The sequence below is a fragment of the Phyllobates terribilis genome, unplaced genomic scaffold, assembly GCF_046119375.1.
Source record: "Phyllobates terribilis strain yellow unplaced genomic scaffold, ASM4611937v1 Scaffold_9__5_contigs__length_417890890, whole genome shotgun sequence".
In the NCBI taxonomy this organism is placed as follows: Eukaryota; Metazoa; Chordata; class Amphibia; order Anura; family Dendrobatidae; genus Phyllobates; species Phyllobates terribilis.
The window spans coordinates 177,048,060-177,062,178 of NW_027362769.1; positions in this window are offsets into that span (position 1 = coordinate 177,048,060).

Consider the following 14,119-nt stretch of genomic DNA (forward strand, 5'->3'; position numbering starts at 1 on the left):
AAGATTTCCAAGAAGGTTACTTTTGTCGGAATAAGGCGACACAAACCAATTTTTTTTTTTACCACTTAAAAATAATGATATAAGTTTAGAGTCACTGAATCGTACAGAAAGTTTGAGAAGGATTTGCTGCTGCTTCAAGAATTATCTTATTACATGAGAAGGAATGTTTCTCCAACCAATAATCCAAGTCTTGCTTCATAGAATCGCTCTGTATCAGGATCTTGGCCATAAATGGATGGAAAAATCCAAGAGAAAAGATCTACCTAAATGTAACAACATCTCAGGTGTTACTGTAGTCAGACAGGTACAGAACTACTCGTAGTCGATGGATTCCATGAATCCAGTAATAACTGTGGATGGGATCAGGAGGATTTCACTTTGTTTTGCAGAGGTTTCAAGAAATTGACTTTATTTTTGATTCTTTCGCTTATGCCCATCGCTCCTGTAAAAGACATTTCTTGGAATCTGTCACCTCTCCAAACTAGAAAGCCATAATTTAGCAGCGGAATCAAGTGCCAGTAATGTTCTGTTTTGCTGGAGACTTTACAGTTCCTATATCCTGTCTGCTCAACTTTAATAAAAGGTAAAATATTTTTCAATAAACTCTTTTTCGTGGGCTCAGGATACATATCCTCTGGCACTTACGGCCCTACATCCTGATAACCGAAACGTGAAACCATCTATTTCTGTGCCATGCATAAGGCCCGCTTGGCTTTCTGCGTTCCCGGTGCCCACAAGATGGTAAATGATGGGGATATTTAGTACCTTATAATAGAGGAAGTAATAATGTTTTTCTTTGAGAAAGTGCTAAAATGAATCTTTTCAACCGGAGTCCAACAATTTTATTGCCGTCTTGACTGTCGAAGCAAAGTAGGGCTGAGTTCAAACAGAGCTGGGTTTTCTGACTCTGGCTATTTATCAATGCAAGATGTGGGCAGGAAACCCAAATTCCAGGTTGGCCATGTCATGGCGTTTTAACCGTTTAGCTTTCCAAGATCTTGTATTCTTCAGTCCCCGCGAGGAAAGTGTAATAACTGTAACATTCATTATATGAAATGTACAATGATAATAAGCTTTAACAACCATGGGCGAGTAAATAAGATAATATTTTTGAGCCCAAAAACTTTTTTTTTTCTAACTTGATGGAAAATTCTTCTTTGCAGGTGGATGGCATTGTTATAGTGCAGGGAATTGTCTGAAATTTTTTTTCCTATGTGGATAAGTTGGATGTTTCCTATTGCAGTGAGAGGAAAAAGCATTTAATGATAAAATGGTCAAGACGTATCAATGTTGGCCATCACAGGATGCATAGCAAGAACCACCTAAGTATCATTAGATCCCATGTTCTGGAGGACCCAACCATTGATGTATCACATGGTCAACTTTTTACCTTAATCCCTTTAATGGCCAAACAAGACCATCCTCTGTGATGACCGATGGTGTTTAGAGAGATGCCAGTAGCCTAAAGGTGGCCGGTTTACGAACAGCTTTCAGAATTTCCAACACTGGCAGGTCCCGGGTCTTTGCTGATGATATCTCACAGTTAAAAATCCATATCAACATTTGTGTGATACATAATAACAAATGGATGGGATATAGTGCAAGTCCGAGCTCCGTGTTTGGTGTGAGGGTAGCGTCTTCTTCTCATCTCCATCAGTCTGTCACTGGGCGCTGTGCGTGGCAGTCTGGCAGCTCTTAGTTGGCCTGAACCTCCCCCTTTAACACCCCGTCCAGGGATCTAGAGCAATAGTCTGGTGCGGTGTCCCCCCAACTCCAGTCCTCGAGAGCCACCACCAACAGATTAAGTTTTCAGGATTTCCTTAGTAATTCATGATAAAATTACCACCTGGACAATAGTAGTGCTGTACCGGCGGATATGTCTGTACAAAACTTTAGGAATTTGTTTATTTAGAACAAATAGTATCACTTTGGGAATTTGAACGCTGAACGCCCCCTACACTTCGGATTATCTGTGTGAACAGTGCACGATGTTCGAGGTTACAATGTAACGATCGTTATTCAACCATTTCATTCACAATTCCTCGGGTGACATTGTTTTGCTCATCGTGTGTTACAATCGCATTGTTCATCGTGTCTATCTTAGAGGGGTGGGCAGCTTGGATGCATTGATGGGAGATGTATTCGGCAGGTTTGCAAAGCATTATGGCCATTGTAGTCAGGGACGGCTGGGAAAGGAAATGGCTTATTCCAAAACTAAGGAGCACAGAGCCGGCATTAGAAAGGGGCAGTGACGCCGCAACATAGAGAAAAAAATAATTCTGGGAGTTCACGAGACTGAATATTGGCTGCAGAGAGGTTACAACTTACATTCAGTGGTGGAAGACCCTCTTTAAAGGGAATGTGTCAGCAGGATTTCACTCCCCAAACTATTTAAAAGCGCATGTAGCTCTTTCAAGGAAAAGGCCAGCAATACCTTTTTATGACCGGTACGTTCTTTCATTACTTAGAAATCAGTGTATGAATTGATATGCGAATGACGCTGAAGAGCTATGGTAGATCTGAAGCCTGTGTCACTCCAGCTCTATCCTCCACCCAGTGCTGCCTTCTCCTGCTTTACTATAGTCTCTACGGTGTGTTACTTCAGGCAAAGGAGCAGCCAGTCAAGCAGGAGGAGGCGGAGAATAGAGCTGGAGTGACAGATGTTTCAGATCTATCATAGCTCTTCAGCCTCATTTGCATATAAATTCAAACACTGATTTCTCAGTAAACAAAGAACGGACCGATCATGTAAAGATATTGTTGTACTTGTCTTTGAAAGAGCTACATCACATATACATAGTTTGGGAGGTGAAATTCTGCTGACACATTCCCTTTAAGCAGGAAGCACATACTGTATGTCATAACATATGACCAAAGTTTCTGTAAAGTTAAATGACCACTTTTATGGTACAGAATGTTTGAAAAATTCTGGGGTAAAATGCCCCTGTGGTCAAAAGTAAGTAATTTTGGGAATTCATATTTGCCAGTGTCTCCAACCTGGGAGGTACCTTCTGAAATATACTGAGCCTTAATATCAAAGGGAAAGTTATAGGATGGTGGTTTCAGGCAAATAAATCGAAACCATGTGAAGGGGAAACACCTCACCAGTCACCAGGGATTGAATAACATCTATTATTCCTGAAACAGTCAGAAATGTGTGAAGCATGCTATAGAGAAATAGTTCCGTAATTGTTTTAAATATGGTTTTAAAAGTTTTCACGGATTTGCCCTTTAATTTTGCCATACCGCACAGTGCAGGCATGCTATGCATTCCCAATATGTAAAACGGTTTTACAAAGCAGGAATATTTTTAGATTTAGCAGGTCAGCGTAATGCATGTAAAAGAATGGTTATAATAAAGAAATATTCCACCCAGCCAATTGGAATGGCTATTCCAGTAAAAAGAAAACATACAAAATCTTAAAATTAATATTTGTGATTTTATATATATATATATATATATATATATATATATATAAATCAAAAGGGCAATAAAAAAAAATACATAACTATCCTAAAAATAAAACACAAAACATATAGAAATAAAAAAAAACACAAAAATCCCACAAAAATAAACATTCAATAATAAAAAAAACTAAAAAAAAATAAGAATAAACACAAGTGCTTAATGATAAAAAGGACAAAAACTAAAGAAAAAAACAAGACAAAAAGAAGAAATTAAATTATGCATCGAAAACATAAAACAATAAAAAAAATCAAATAGCAAATATTAAAAGAAAAATGCGAATGTCAAATGAAAAAAATAAAAAGCCAAAAGTTTAAAAATACGAAAAAAATCTATTGCAAAGAAAGAAAAAAAAAAGTTACAGTAAAAAAAAGAATAAAAAAAGGTAACTTTTCTTGTTTTCCATAACATTTTTCCATAGATAGGATAATTTTCCTCTCTCTAATCCAGCAAATGGCAGAAAGGAAGGTGGTGGTGTGTGAGGGTGGGGGGGGGGTAAATTTGCAAAATCTGGCTTTGAATGCACTTACACAAGAACAAACTTGTTCTCCAAGTTATATAATTGTGCACGGACGAATTGGTTCCACTGTAATTAAAAATATAATAATCATTGCCGGCTCCAGGGATGAGACACAAGACAGCGCTTTACCATACTTTTTAAGAATTCTTTTGAAGGCAAAGTCTGCGAGATCAATGATGAGATAGAGATGTTCTCATTTTTTTCCTGACTCCTCAATTAACCGAGTAGACAGGTTGCACATAACACAGCTGGAAAAGGTCGTAAGGAGGCTTTATCCCAATGAAATGTGACAGATGCACAAGATTTAAGGCTTCGGGTACAGAACAGAGGTCAGGAAATGAACCCTTCAGTCTTCAGGTCAACGAGGGACAGGACTTGACAATAACCTATGAACTGCAAGTTACATTTACAGGAAACATTTCCAATTCTTGAAGGTTTCATTGAATCTTAGAGATCATGAAGAGGAGAAGACTGGGGTCATACATGGGTGAGGGGTGATAAAGTGACCTAGAATTTTTCCAGAAGGAAGGAAAGCTGTTTCTAGTACCAACATTTTTTCTTCTTTTTATTGAAAGCCTGAGATCAAGCTCTCTACCCAATGTGATGACGCCACAAAAATGTACACTAGGAGGCGGTCTATTACAGCTCACCCCCAAAGGAGAAGGACCCCAAATAAACCTTTCATTTGTCCCTCATAGGGCCAAAGTGAGGGTCAGGGATCGGTGGTCTACTGTTTCGAACCTTAAAGACATCCGGTAGTGTTCTCAGCATCCAGCTGGGCTACCACCCCCCATGGGACAGATAGTCCAGTATGAAGCAGCTCCCAAAAGAGAAGAGCCTGAGGTTTGCAGGTGGGAGCAGATGATCCCACACTCCACCCTCAGGACCGGTTAGGAGAGAACCCATAAGGGAACAGCAGCCTGAAAAGTCCTAATGAAAAGGGTGACACAGCAAAAAACAAAAGAATTTGTGATCATGTTCCCAGTGCTCCTGGTCAGGGTCAGAATACAGTAATGACGTGCTTAAAAAGTGTGAAAAAGAAGCACCTGCAAATGAGCCATGAAACTCAGTTGGGGTCCCAGACCCAGTGAATTCAGGTACCCCCGCGTCACAGTCTTGGGGCACTTTGCACTTCAGGCTTTCAAACTTACCCAACCTAATGGCTTCGATCCTGGAAGTTGGGGTCACCGGACCAGACAGCTATATCAGCCACCTGTTGACACCACAAAGCTTCTACCCAGTGTGCATTGTATTAATCTATTACGGCCACCCAGACTTAGCCACAGATTCGAAAGAAACTGCACTTGATTTTAGCCAAAGAGGTCGAGAAGCTTCTGTAGTACCAACCATTGGAGGGAGCGACCCTATAAATCAACATGCAACCATGGAAGCCATGGAAAATTACTAAGGATCAGCCAAACCAGAATTTCCTAAAAAAGAAAGGGACATCCAACGCCCAGACTTCTGTACTGGGGTTTTTGTCCTCCATCAGTGCAGAGCAGGATAGTGGTTAGCTGGGAGGGAAGACTTTGAGGAACCATTTCTCCTCTTGTTATGAGTCTTATAGTTCAGACAAAGATCCTTGGGAAAAAATGAATGCATATTAGTTGTCTTCCAAGAGGAAGTTAGTTTCTCTCCGGTGCCAAGTAATAGAGGCAGCTATTGGAGACGAAACAATCAATCTGTAGCAAATCAGATTGGTTACAAATTTCTCTAAAATTTCGTATTCTGGTGAATCTTAAAATTTTGGGATTCACTTATGCACAAATTCAGCAAAATTGCGCCCAGGGGACTGACATTTTTCTGGATTATTTTGAGCTCTGAGAAGGGATTAAAATGATAGAAATGAAATAAATTGTACTCTCTGGTCCTAGAGTCTCACCTGGCTCTCGACACCATCTCCTCTGTAGCTCCCTTGCACTGATCAATGGCAAGGCCAGTACTTGGCCTCACCTGGTCCTGGGCAGAGGGGCATCAAAAATGTCATTGACGTTAATGACAATCATCGCCCCAAACATGTGTAAGGTGCCTCAGCGAGGTAGTCGTGGGCGAGCTGCAGCCCCTGCTCACTCTGGCACCCTACAGACAATATGCGTCCTCCCTCTGATGTGTGGCTGTGTATGCTATGCTCTCCACTTACGTCCAACCATCCGATCGCGGCTGTCTCCAGGCATTTCTCTTCTGGGACCAGGGCACGAATAAATTCAGAGGACACGAGGTTCTTAACCAGAACTTGGACTTTACTTGGGGAAGAGGAATATGTACAATATTTACAGGCAGATATAATGGATAAGGCCCGACAGGTTATTATCTCCCTCACAGGCGCTGGCAACATCTTCAGCCCTGGTTCCCTCTTTAAGTGAAGCATCTCTGTGACTCTAATCTCTAGCCCAAGAGACTCTTCTGCAATAACAACAGTGTTCCGGATCCGATATCTCCCCCCACGTCTTAGCTGGAGTCCTATTTATCTTCCTCTGCTACCTGCAGACTAGAAGTGCCCCGGGTCCTCAATACCTCTGTTGAGTGTCTCCGGCCGGCCAACAGGACTCTTGCGTAAGGAGACTTTTACACTGGTGATCCCTCTGTCTGAGGGCATGGAGCTCCCGTCTACCCTAGCAGCCACCATATAGTCAGGCTGCCCGTATGGTTCAATGTCCTAACTCTTACTGACTCATCACTTCCTGCTTCTGGAAACTAAGCCGAGACTTTCCTGATGTGCCCACCCTCTTTGGGCTGTCATCACACAACATTAACCCTATCACTGTCTATAACACTGCTGGCAGACTCAACCTGACATCTGCACCCGGAACAGTGGCATCTTGTGGCTGATTACAAGCACTGTAGCCCACAAGGAATTATGGCAGGAACAAGCTCTATAAACACTCAAGGCTTGATCAGGGCACTAAGTTCCCCCTCTACTCTACTGACTGGACCACTGAAGCTAACCCCTTAGCTTGGCCTTCCGACAGTCCAGAGAGGTTTAACTATGGGAACACTTTCTTTAACTACTTCAGTGCCAAAGGAAGGCTACGTCCTTCCCCACTATTACATTCCCCCACACTTTAATGTTGGTCGTTCCCGACCACACTAAACAATCAATACAGATCAGCATTTATGGCATCACTAAAATATTTTAGTACAAGACTGGTTCTGAAGTCTTCATCTTGGGTAGGAGACTGGCCCTTCTCGGTTAAGGGCCCCGGAACTGCAATTCAGGACAGTCCATTGCCATAACATTTGACTCTGCTCAACAATACCAGTCCTTCTTGGTAAGGACCCTGGAAACACAATGTCCATGTTCATATTTTTAAGACAGGTCACACACTAATAGCCCTCAATCTCCTTTGAAGGCTGCATTCTGAGGCACACGGTCACAGGGAACACCCCGCGAGTCTCTTTCTTCTTGGCCCTAGCGGGGGTCACCGGTTCTTCCTGCTAGGCCGCAAGTCTCTTAGGTTTAGAGGACAGCCATCCTCAATGTGTGCCTCAGTGTTGCATTGGCATTCAACTTGGTGCTGCTTGAGGCCTCCTTGGCCTGGGAGGTAGGGGAAACAGTCCTCCGATTCTCTTTTCTTTCAACTCTTCCTAACCGAAACCAACATGGGGCACTCCGCCCCCATTGGGAAACAGTCCCAGAAACAGAACCACAGCTGGTGGATCCTTATGCGAGAAGAAATGATAAGGTCAACGGACCTTTTAACGGACCAGCTCACTTCTTCCGGGCCTCCCTCCCCTCCTTCATGAAGGTGGCCCATGCTGCAGATGAAGGTGGCTTCTTCCACCTCCAAGGCTGATCAGGGTACCTGCTGGGCCCAGGTTCCTCATCCGAGAATGTAGCACTGCCTCAGCCAACCTGGGTAGGGCCGTAGCTGGTAACTGTAAAGTTGTGGACTATATTGCTGGCACCAGCCTGTGATTCTCCAGCAGTTCCTTGACCAGCTGCTTCAGCCTCTCCTGGGTGTTTTGCCAGTGAGTCGACATCATGCGCCTCACTAGGAGAATCAGCTTCCCCCCAGCTTGCGAAGCCTTCCTCCTCTTCACTCTCAATCTCTCCCCACTGCCATTTCCTGGGCTCCTCTTCTTGCAGAACACCGGCCTTAGGAGGAGGTAGGAATCCTCTCGGGGCTTCCCTAGCCCAGCGCTGCAGAGCCTCTCTTTTGGCCCTCCGCCAGAAGATCTCTTCGTCCTTCTCAAGGACATTCTTCCACTCATAGGGTCGGGTGAGCGCAGCCGCGTACCACCCTCTGGAACACTTGCACTTCACGAAGTGCACTATGTCTCCCACACGTAAATTATGGAGACGATTGGGCAGATAGTCTCGCTTAATCACCTCGCGAGTAACGAACACCTCGTGCCCGGTCCACTCTTCTTCTAGGAATCCATACCCCTCTCGGATGTGGAATTCTATGACCCTCCCCCGGGTCTGGGAAGCCTTTGTCGACTCCCTCCACGCCGCGTTGGACCCTTCCTGCCATCCTCTTAAGAAGGTATCGGTCCACCGCCGCTGCTCCCGTGGCTTCATTGGGGGGTTGCGGGTAGTCAGCCTCAGGCTACCAAGTTCAGAGTAGCGCTTCGCAGAGGGGGTGTTTTGGGCCTCCAGCGCCATCTGCCACCAAATTATTTGTGTGGCCTTTCTCCTGGGAGGCCTGGCCTCCGTGACAACCTCTTCAGGCCTAGCGGCCTCCGCCGCCACCCCGGGAGTTATTACTGCCGGCGCCACAAGCGGAACCAGCCACCAGGGTATAGGCCGCTCACCTTCATCGGACCATGCGGTAGCTGCCGCTTCGGCCCCACCGGGATGTTCTTCGCCCTCCGCCGAGGAGGAAGCATCTTCCGGCATCTGACTCCAGCACCACACGCGCAGCTCATGAACGAGCAGACCCACCTCCGGTTCAGGCCTAGTGGACCACTGGACGGCCACTGGTGGTAAAGACGAGGACTCGTGGGCCGAACCCACAGGCGAGTGGCTTCCGGCTGCGGCCCCTGGGGTGATAAGCTTCAGGATTTCCTCCTCACTGCCCATTTCTGTCATGTCGTCGGACCCTCCGGCTGCCATTTTCCTGGAGCATCCACTGCGACACCGCCTTCCCCTCGTACGCTGGACAGAAAATGGCGCTGGTCGCTTACCGATGACGCGCGTCCTGCGCGTCCAACTCCTACTCTTTCTGGTCTGGTCTTCTGACGCGACCGTTGCGTCACACGTCACTCTCGGCAGCTCCACCTTCAGCCGCGCCCCTCCTCTGGGCGCGCTGGTACTCACTGGGCCGGACTTCGTTTTGCGCCGCGCCCTCTTCTTCACTGGACGTCCCATCCTGGGACGCATCTTCACTGCTGGGCCCATCCTTCTTTGGGCCGGAACTCGTAGGAGCTGGACATCTTTTCGCACTCTCCGGCCCCGTCCACTCCCACGATAGGCGGTTCTTCTCCTAGACTTTACCGCCACTGTCACCATATTGGAATCCATGCTTCGGGCCGCCATCTTGGGCCGCATGTCTTCCAAAACTTTTTCCTCAATGCTCTGCGTCGGCTCTTCCCCTTTTTCTTCATGAGAGGAGCTCGCATCCTGCCGACTACGCCAAATGTAAGGTGCCTCAGCGAGGTAGTTGTGGGCGAGCTGCAGCCCCTGCTCGCTCTGGCACCCTACAGACAATACGTGTCCTCCCTCTGATGTATGGCTGTGTATGTGGTGCTCTCCACTTACTTCCAACCATCCGATCGCGGCTGTCTCCAGGCATTTCTCTTCTGGGACCAGGGCAGCAATAAATTCAGAGGACACGAGGTTCTTAACCAGAACTTGGACTTTACTTGGGGAAGAGGAATATGTACAATATTTACAGGCAGATATAATGGATAAGGCTCGACAGGTTATTATCTCCCTCACAGGCGCTGGCAACATCTTCAGGCCTGGTTCCCTCTTTAAGTGAAGCATCTCTGTGACTCTAATCTCTAGCCCAAGAGACTCTTCTGCAATAACAACAGTGTTCCGGATCCGATATCTCCCCCACGTCTTAGCTGGAGTCCTATTTATCTTCTGTGGCGCCCCTGAGGGTTCAGTCGCCACAGAGGTATTGCACCTCAGACGAGGTGTGGTATCTCCTCTTCCAGGTAAGGATGGAGCACTTCTCAGGACCCTACTTCACCATTCATCACTACACCACTCCTGTCCTGTAAAGGGGGCCTAAATGCACCAGGGTGCTGCCCCGGCCCGGGATATAGGAGGTGGGGGGAACCAAAGATAGGGGGAACCATGTAGTGGGTGAGGGTGGAGGACACATTTTAAGAAAACACTTACTAATTCATTTATAACCAACGGCCATCTTAAGTTCAGGGTCTTTGATTGTGATCTTCATGAGTGATAGTGGTCTCCGCCTCTGATTGTGGTCACACGCCAGAGTTCATCTACAGGCCTCATCCGACTGAAGATACACGGTCCTCGTTCTCTGGCCTTGAGACGAGGAGCGGATCTGAGTTAACCACTGCCTCTACCCGGTCAAGGTCCTGACCTAAGAAGGCCTGGAGGGGAGCGGAGGAGATAGGCTCCACAGGCAAAAGGATCCCAGGGGATGCGGACGGAGCTGCATACGCCACCTGTATTTCTTACTCTGGCCTAGCCAGAGGGACTCCTGCTGCAAGAGGGGTGACCGGCCCCCGATATCTGACTCTGTTACGTCACGTCTCTGTCAGAAAAGCCTGGAGGCTTAGTGGATCCCAGGAGGGATACGGACGGAGCGGCATACACCACCTGTACCTCTCTACCTGCGTTTATCCAGTGGGACCCGGCCTTACACCTAGTTCTAACCAAGCAAACAGTCAAGTGGAGACTTAGTGGGAGAACTCACCAAGGAGAGGAACACACACACCAGAGGGGTCTCGACAGGTGCTCCTGATCTATCTGGAAAGTGCTGGACCCCCTTCCTGGTGGCCGCAGCACGCCGCGAGGAGCAGAGGGAAGCTTTGCGGCTAAAGTTCATCTTAATGTGAGTAAAAACCCTGGATGACTTCACACCCCACTTCAGCCTGTTATTTCCTGAGCGGCACTGCACCCACCATCCTTCCTCACACTGCCCTGAGGCCTGCTCCGCCTGCGGGGAGCCATCCCATCTTAGCTGTCCGTAACACCGGCCTCAGTGGACTGAAACAGCGCTGGTGTCCATCACCGGAAACCGTAGGTGGCGTAGTCGGAAAATTACCACTCAACCCTGAAAGCCCATTAAATCTTTTATGTGACCGCCCTGGGCACGGACCGGGTCCGGGCCACGACTGCAACCCCCCAACATCTGAGCCGGCTCCGAGTAACCCCACTTCCCAGGGTGAGGGCTGTGAGCGTCGCAACTTGGCGTAGTCGGCAGGATTGCGTGCCCGCAGCAGCGGAAGAAGTTACCCCCATTGCTACCGGGTACTGTGCGCCTTTTCACTAAAAGACTGTCGTTTTACACTTCACGTGGCACCGCCCAAGGAGAAAGGACGCCATTATGTGCCAAAACAACAGCAACCAAAGTCCTCCCATCGTGGGCCTGGCTCCCCAATGGCGCCAAAAGCTAAAACCGCCCCTTCCAGCAGTGACTGTCCGCATAGTTGTGTCCGTCAAGACGGATGGGACGTCCCAAGGAGTGCCCGTCAGCCTACCGCCCTGGAGCCGCCTCAAAAGAGGAGGAGACGAAAGCAACAACGAGGTGTGGCCGCAACATTCCGAGACTCACCGCACCCTGCAGCAGATATGGACGCCGCTGAGGAGAAGTCTTCCAAGTCCTCCGACGCTGGCCCACAAGCTGCCACCTCTCTCGGAATGGAGGGAATCTACCTGTCCCCGGAGGAGGCCGAGTTCCTCCGTGGAGAATCACAGGACCTGACCCGGAGGGTCGAAGAGGCCCAGCAATTGGCCGCTGCAGATTGGAGAGAGGAGGTGTTACGCAAGATCAGGGCCCGCCGCCAAGGTTCTGCAAGCCAAAGTATTGGAGCAGCAGCCCAGGAGGAGGAAACCCCGGAGGCCTCATGCAGCCCAGGAGCGGGTAAGCCAGAAATCCCCGTCCCAGGCGCTAGACGCACAGAGTCCCTCCTGGATCTGATGCCGGCACCCTTGTCCCCGGGCGCCGTTGTCTGGTAGCAGCTCTCAGCTCCGAAGCTCGAGGCCCAAGTGACCGTCACTGCTGAGGCCTGCTGTGCCTCCCGACTCCCGGTCAGCAGGATTCTGCCCTTACTGGGGAGACCACCAGCCCCAACCCGGACTGGTCCGTACTGGTCGAGGACCAGCAGCAACCCCTGCTGACGCTGCTACCCACGCCCCCAGTCGCCTGCCCGGCGGCGGAAGAGATGGCCTGGGACAACCAGGGCGGCGACCTGATGGGCTTCCCCCAGGAGACCCGGGCTGAAGCACGGAGGAGGGAGGAGACGTGCCTTGAGCAACTCCTCCAATTCGATAAGGAGCGACGCCAGAGGGAGGTCCGCTGCGAGCGCCTGGAGGTGCGGACCAAGGCCGCAAAGTCGCGGGCCCGCCAGGCAGAGGCCGCCCGTCCAAGCCCCCGGGAGGAAGGCCTGATAGTCCGATTCCACTATGAGGCCGGATGGGGCTTCATTCACAGCCCCCAGTTCCACCCAGACACCTTTGTGAGTCGGCGGGACGTCGAGCCGCAACTGGAGCAAGATCACCCTGACCGGAACCTCTACCCAGGTGACTTGGTGTCCTACACCCGCCACCACGGGGAGCGTGGGTGGTACGCCCTGGACGTCCACAGGGTGTTCAAAGGGGATGCCCCCACTCACCTGCCCACGAAGGACCGGTCAGGCTCAGTTGGCAAAAATGAGCCTTTTCCCAAGTGGGGATACCGCTTCTGAGCAGCCCCGGAGGTTGCACCTTCCTGTTGACTAGTTAACTGTTGCATGTTATTATGTTGTTTTTCCTCCCGGTTTAAAGAGACATTTGCCCCTGCGGACTTTAGCAGTAGACAGACTCCATTTGTATATAGTTTCGCATCTCTTTAGGTGCTCCCTATTGGTTTTATGCAAAACCGCTTCTACTTCTACCTCCGACCTCAGAAGCAAAACCTGTCTGGAGTGGCTCTACTGGAGGTCCAACTCAGGATCTCCATGCCCTGCAGCCACCCCAGGGCCGACGTTGAGGGTTTGGGACAGGTCCCTCATGCTGCTGAACTGACACTTCCTGCTGTATTTTGTACTGATCTGTCTACATGCATAATGTCTCTTTACTGTTTTTCTACATTTATACTATATATATACATTTATCATGTAACGTTTAAAGTGTCCTTACCTCCCATAAAGGGAAGATTGTTATTGTTATACAAAAATTTGAAAAGTCTGTACCACTTTTTACTCTTTTGCAGCCCGCGGACGTGCTATGTTTCACCAGGGGGGAATGTGGCGCCCCTGAGGGTTCAGTCGCCACAGGGGTACTGCACCTCAGACGAGGTGTGGTATCTCCTCTTCCAGGTAAGGATGGAGCACTTCTCAGGACCCTACTTCACCATTCAACACTACACCACTCCTGTCCTGTAAAGGGGGCCTAAATGCACCAGGGGATATAGGAGGTGGGGGGAATCAAAGATAGGGGGAACCATGTAGTGGGTGAGGGTGGAGGATACATTTTAAGAAAACGCTTACTAATTCATATATAACCAACGGCCATCTTAAGTTCAAGGTCTTTGATTTTGATCTTCATCAGTGATAGTGGTCTCCGCCTCTGATTGTGGTCACCCACCAGAGTTCATCTACAGGCCTCATCCGACTGAAGATACACTAAGTGGAGACTTAGTGGGAGAACTCACCAAGGAGAGGAACACACACACCAGAGGGGTCTCGACAGGTGCTCCTGATCTATCTTGAAAATGCTGGACCCCCTTCCTGGTGGCCGCAGCACGCCGCGAGGAGCAGAGGGAAGCTTTGCGTCTAAAGTTCATCTTAATGTGAGTAAAAACCCTGGATGACTTCACACCCCGCTTCAGCCTGTTATTTCCTGCGCGGCACTGCACTCACCATCCTTCCTCACACTGCCCTGAGGCCGGCTCCGCCTGCGGGGAGCCATCCCATCTTAGCTGTCCGTAACACCGGCCTCAGTGGACTGAAACAGCGCTGGTGTCCATCACTGGAAACCGTAGGTGGCGTAGTCGGAAAATTACAAC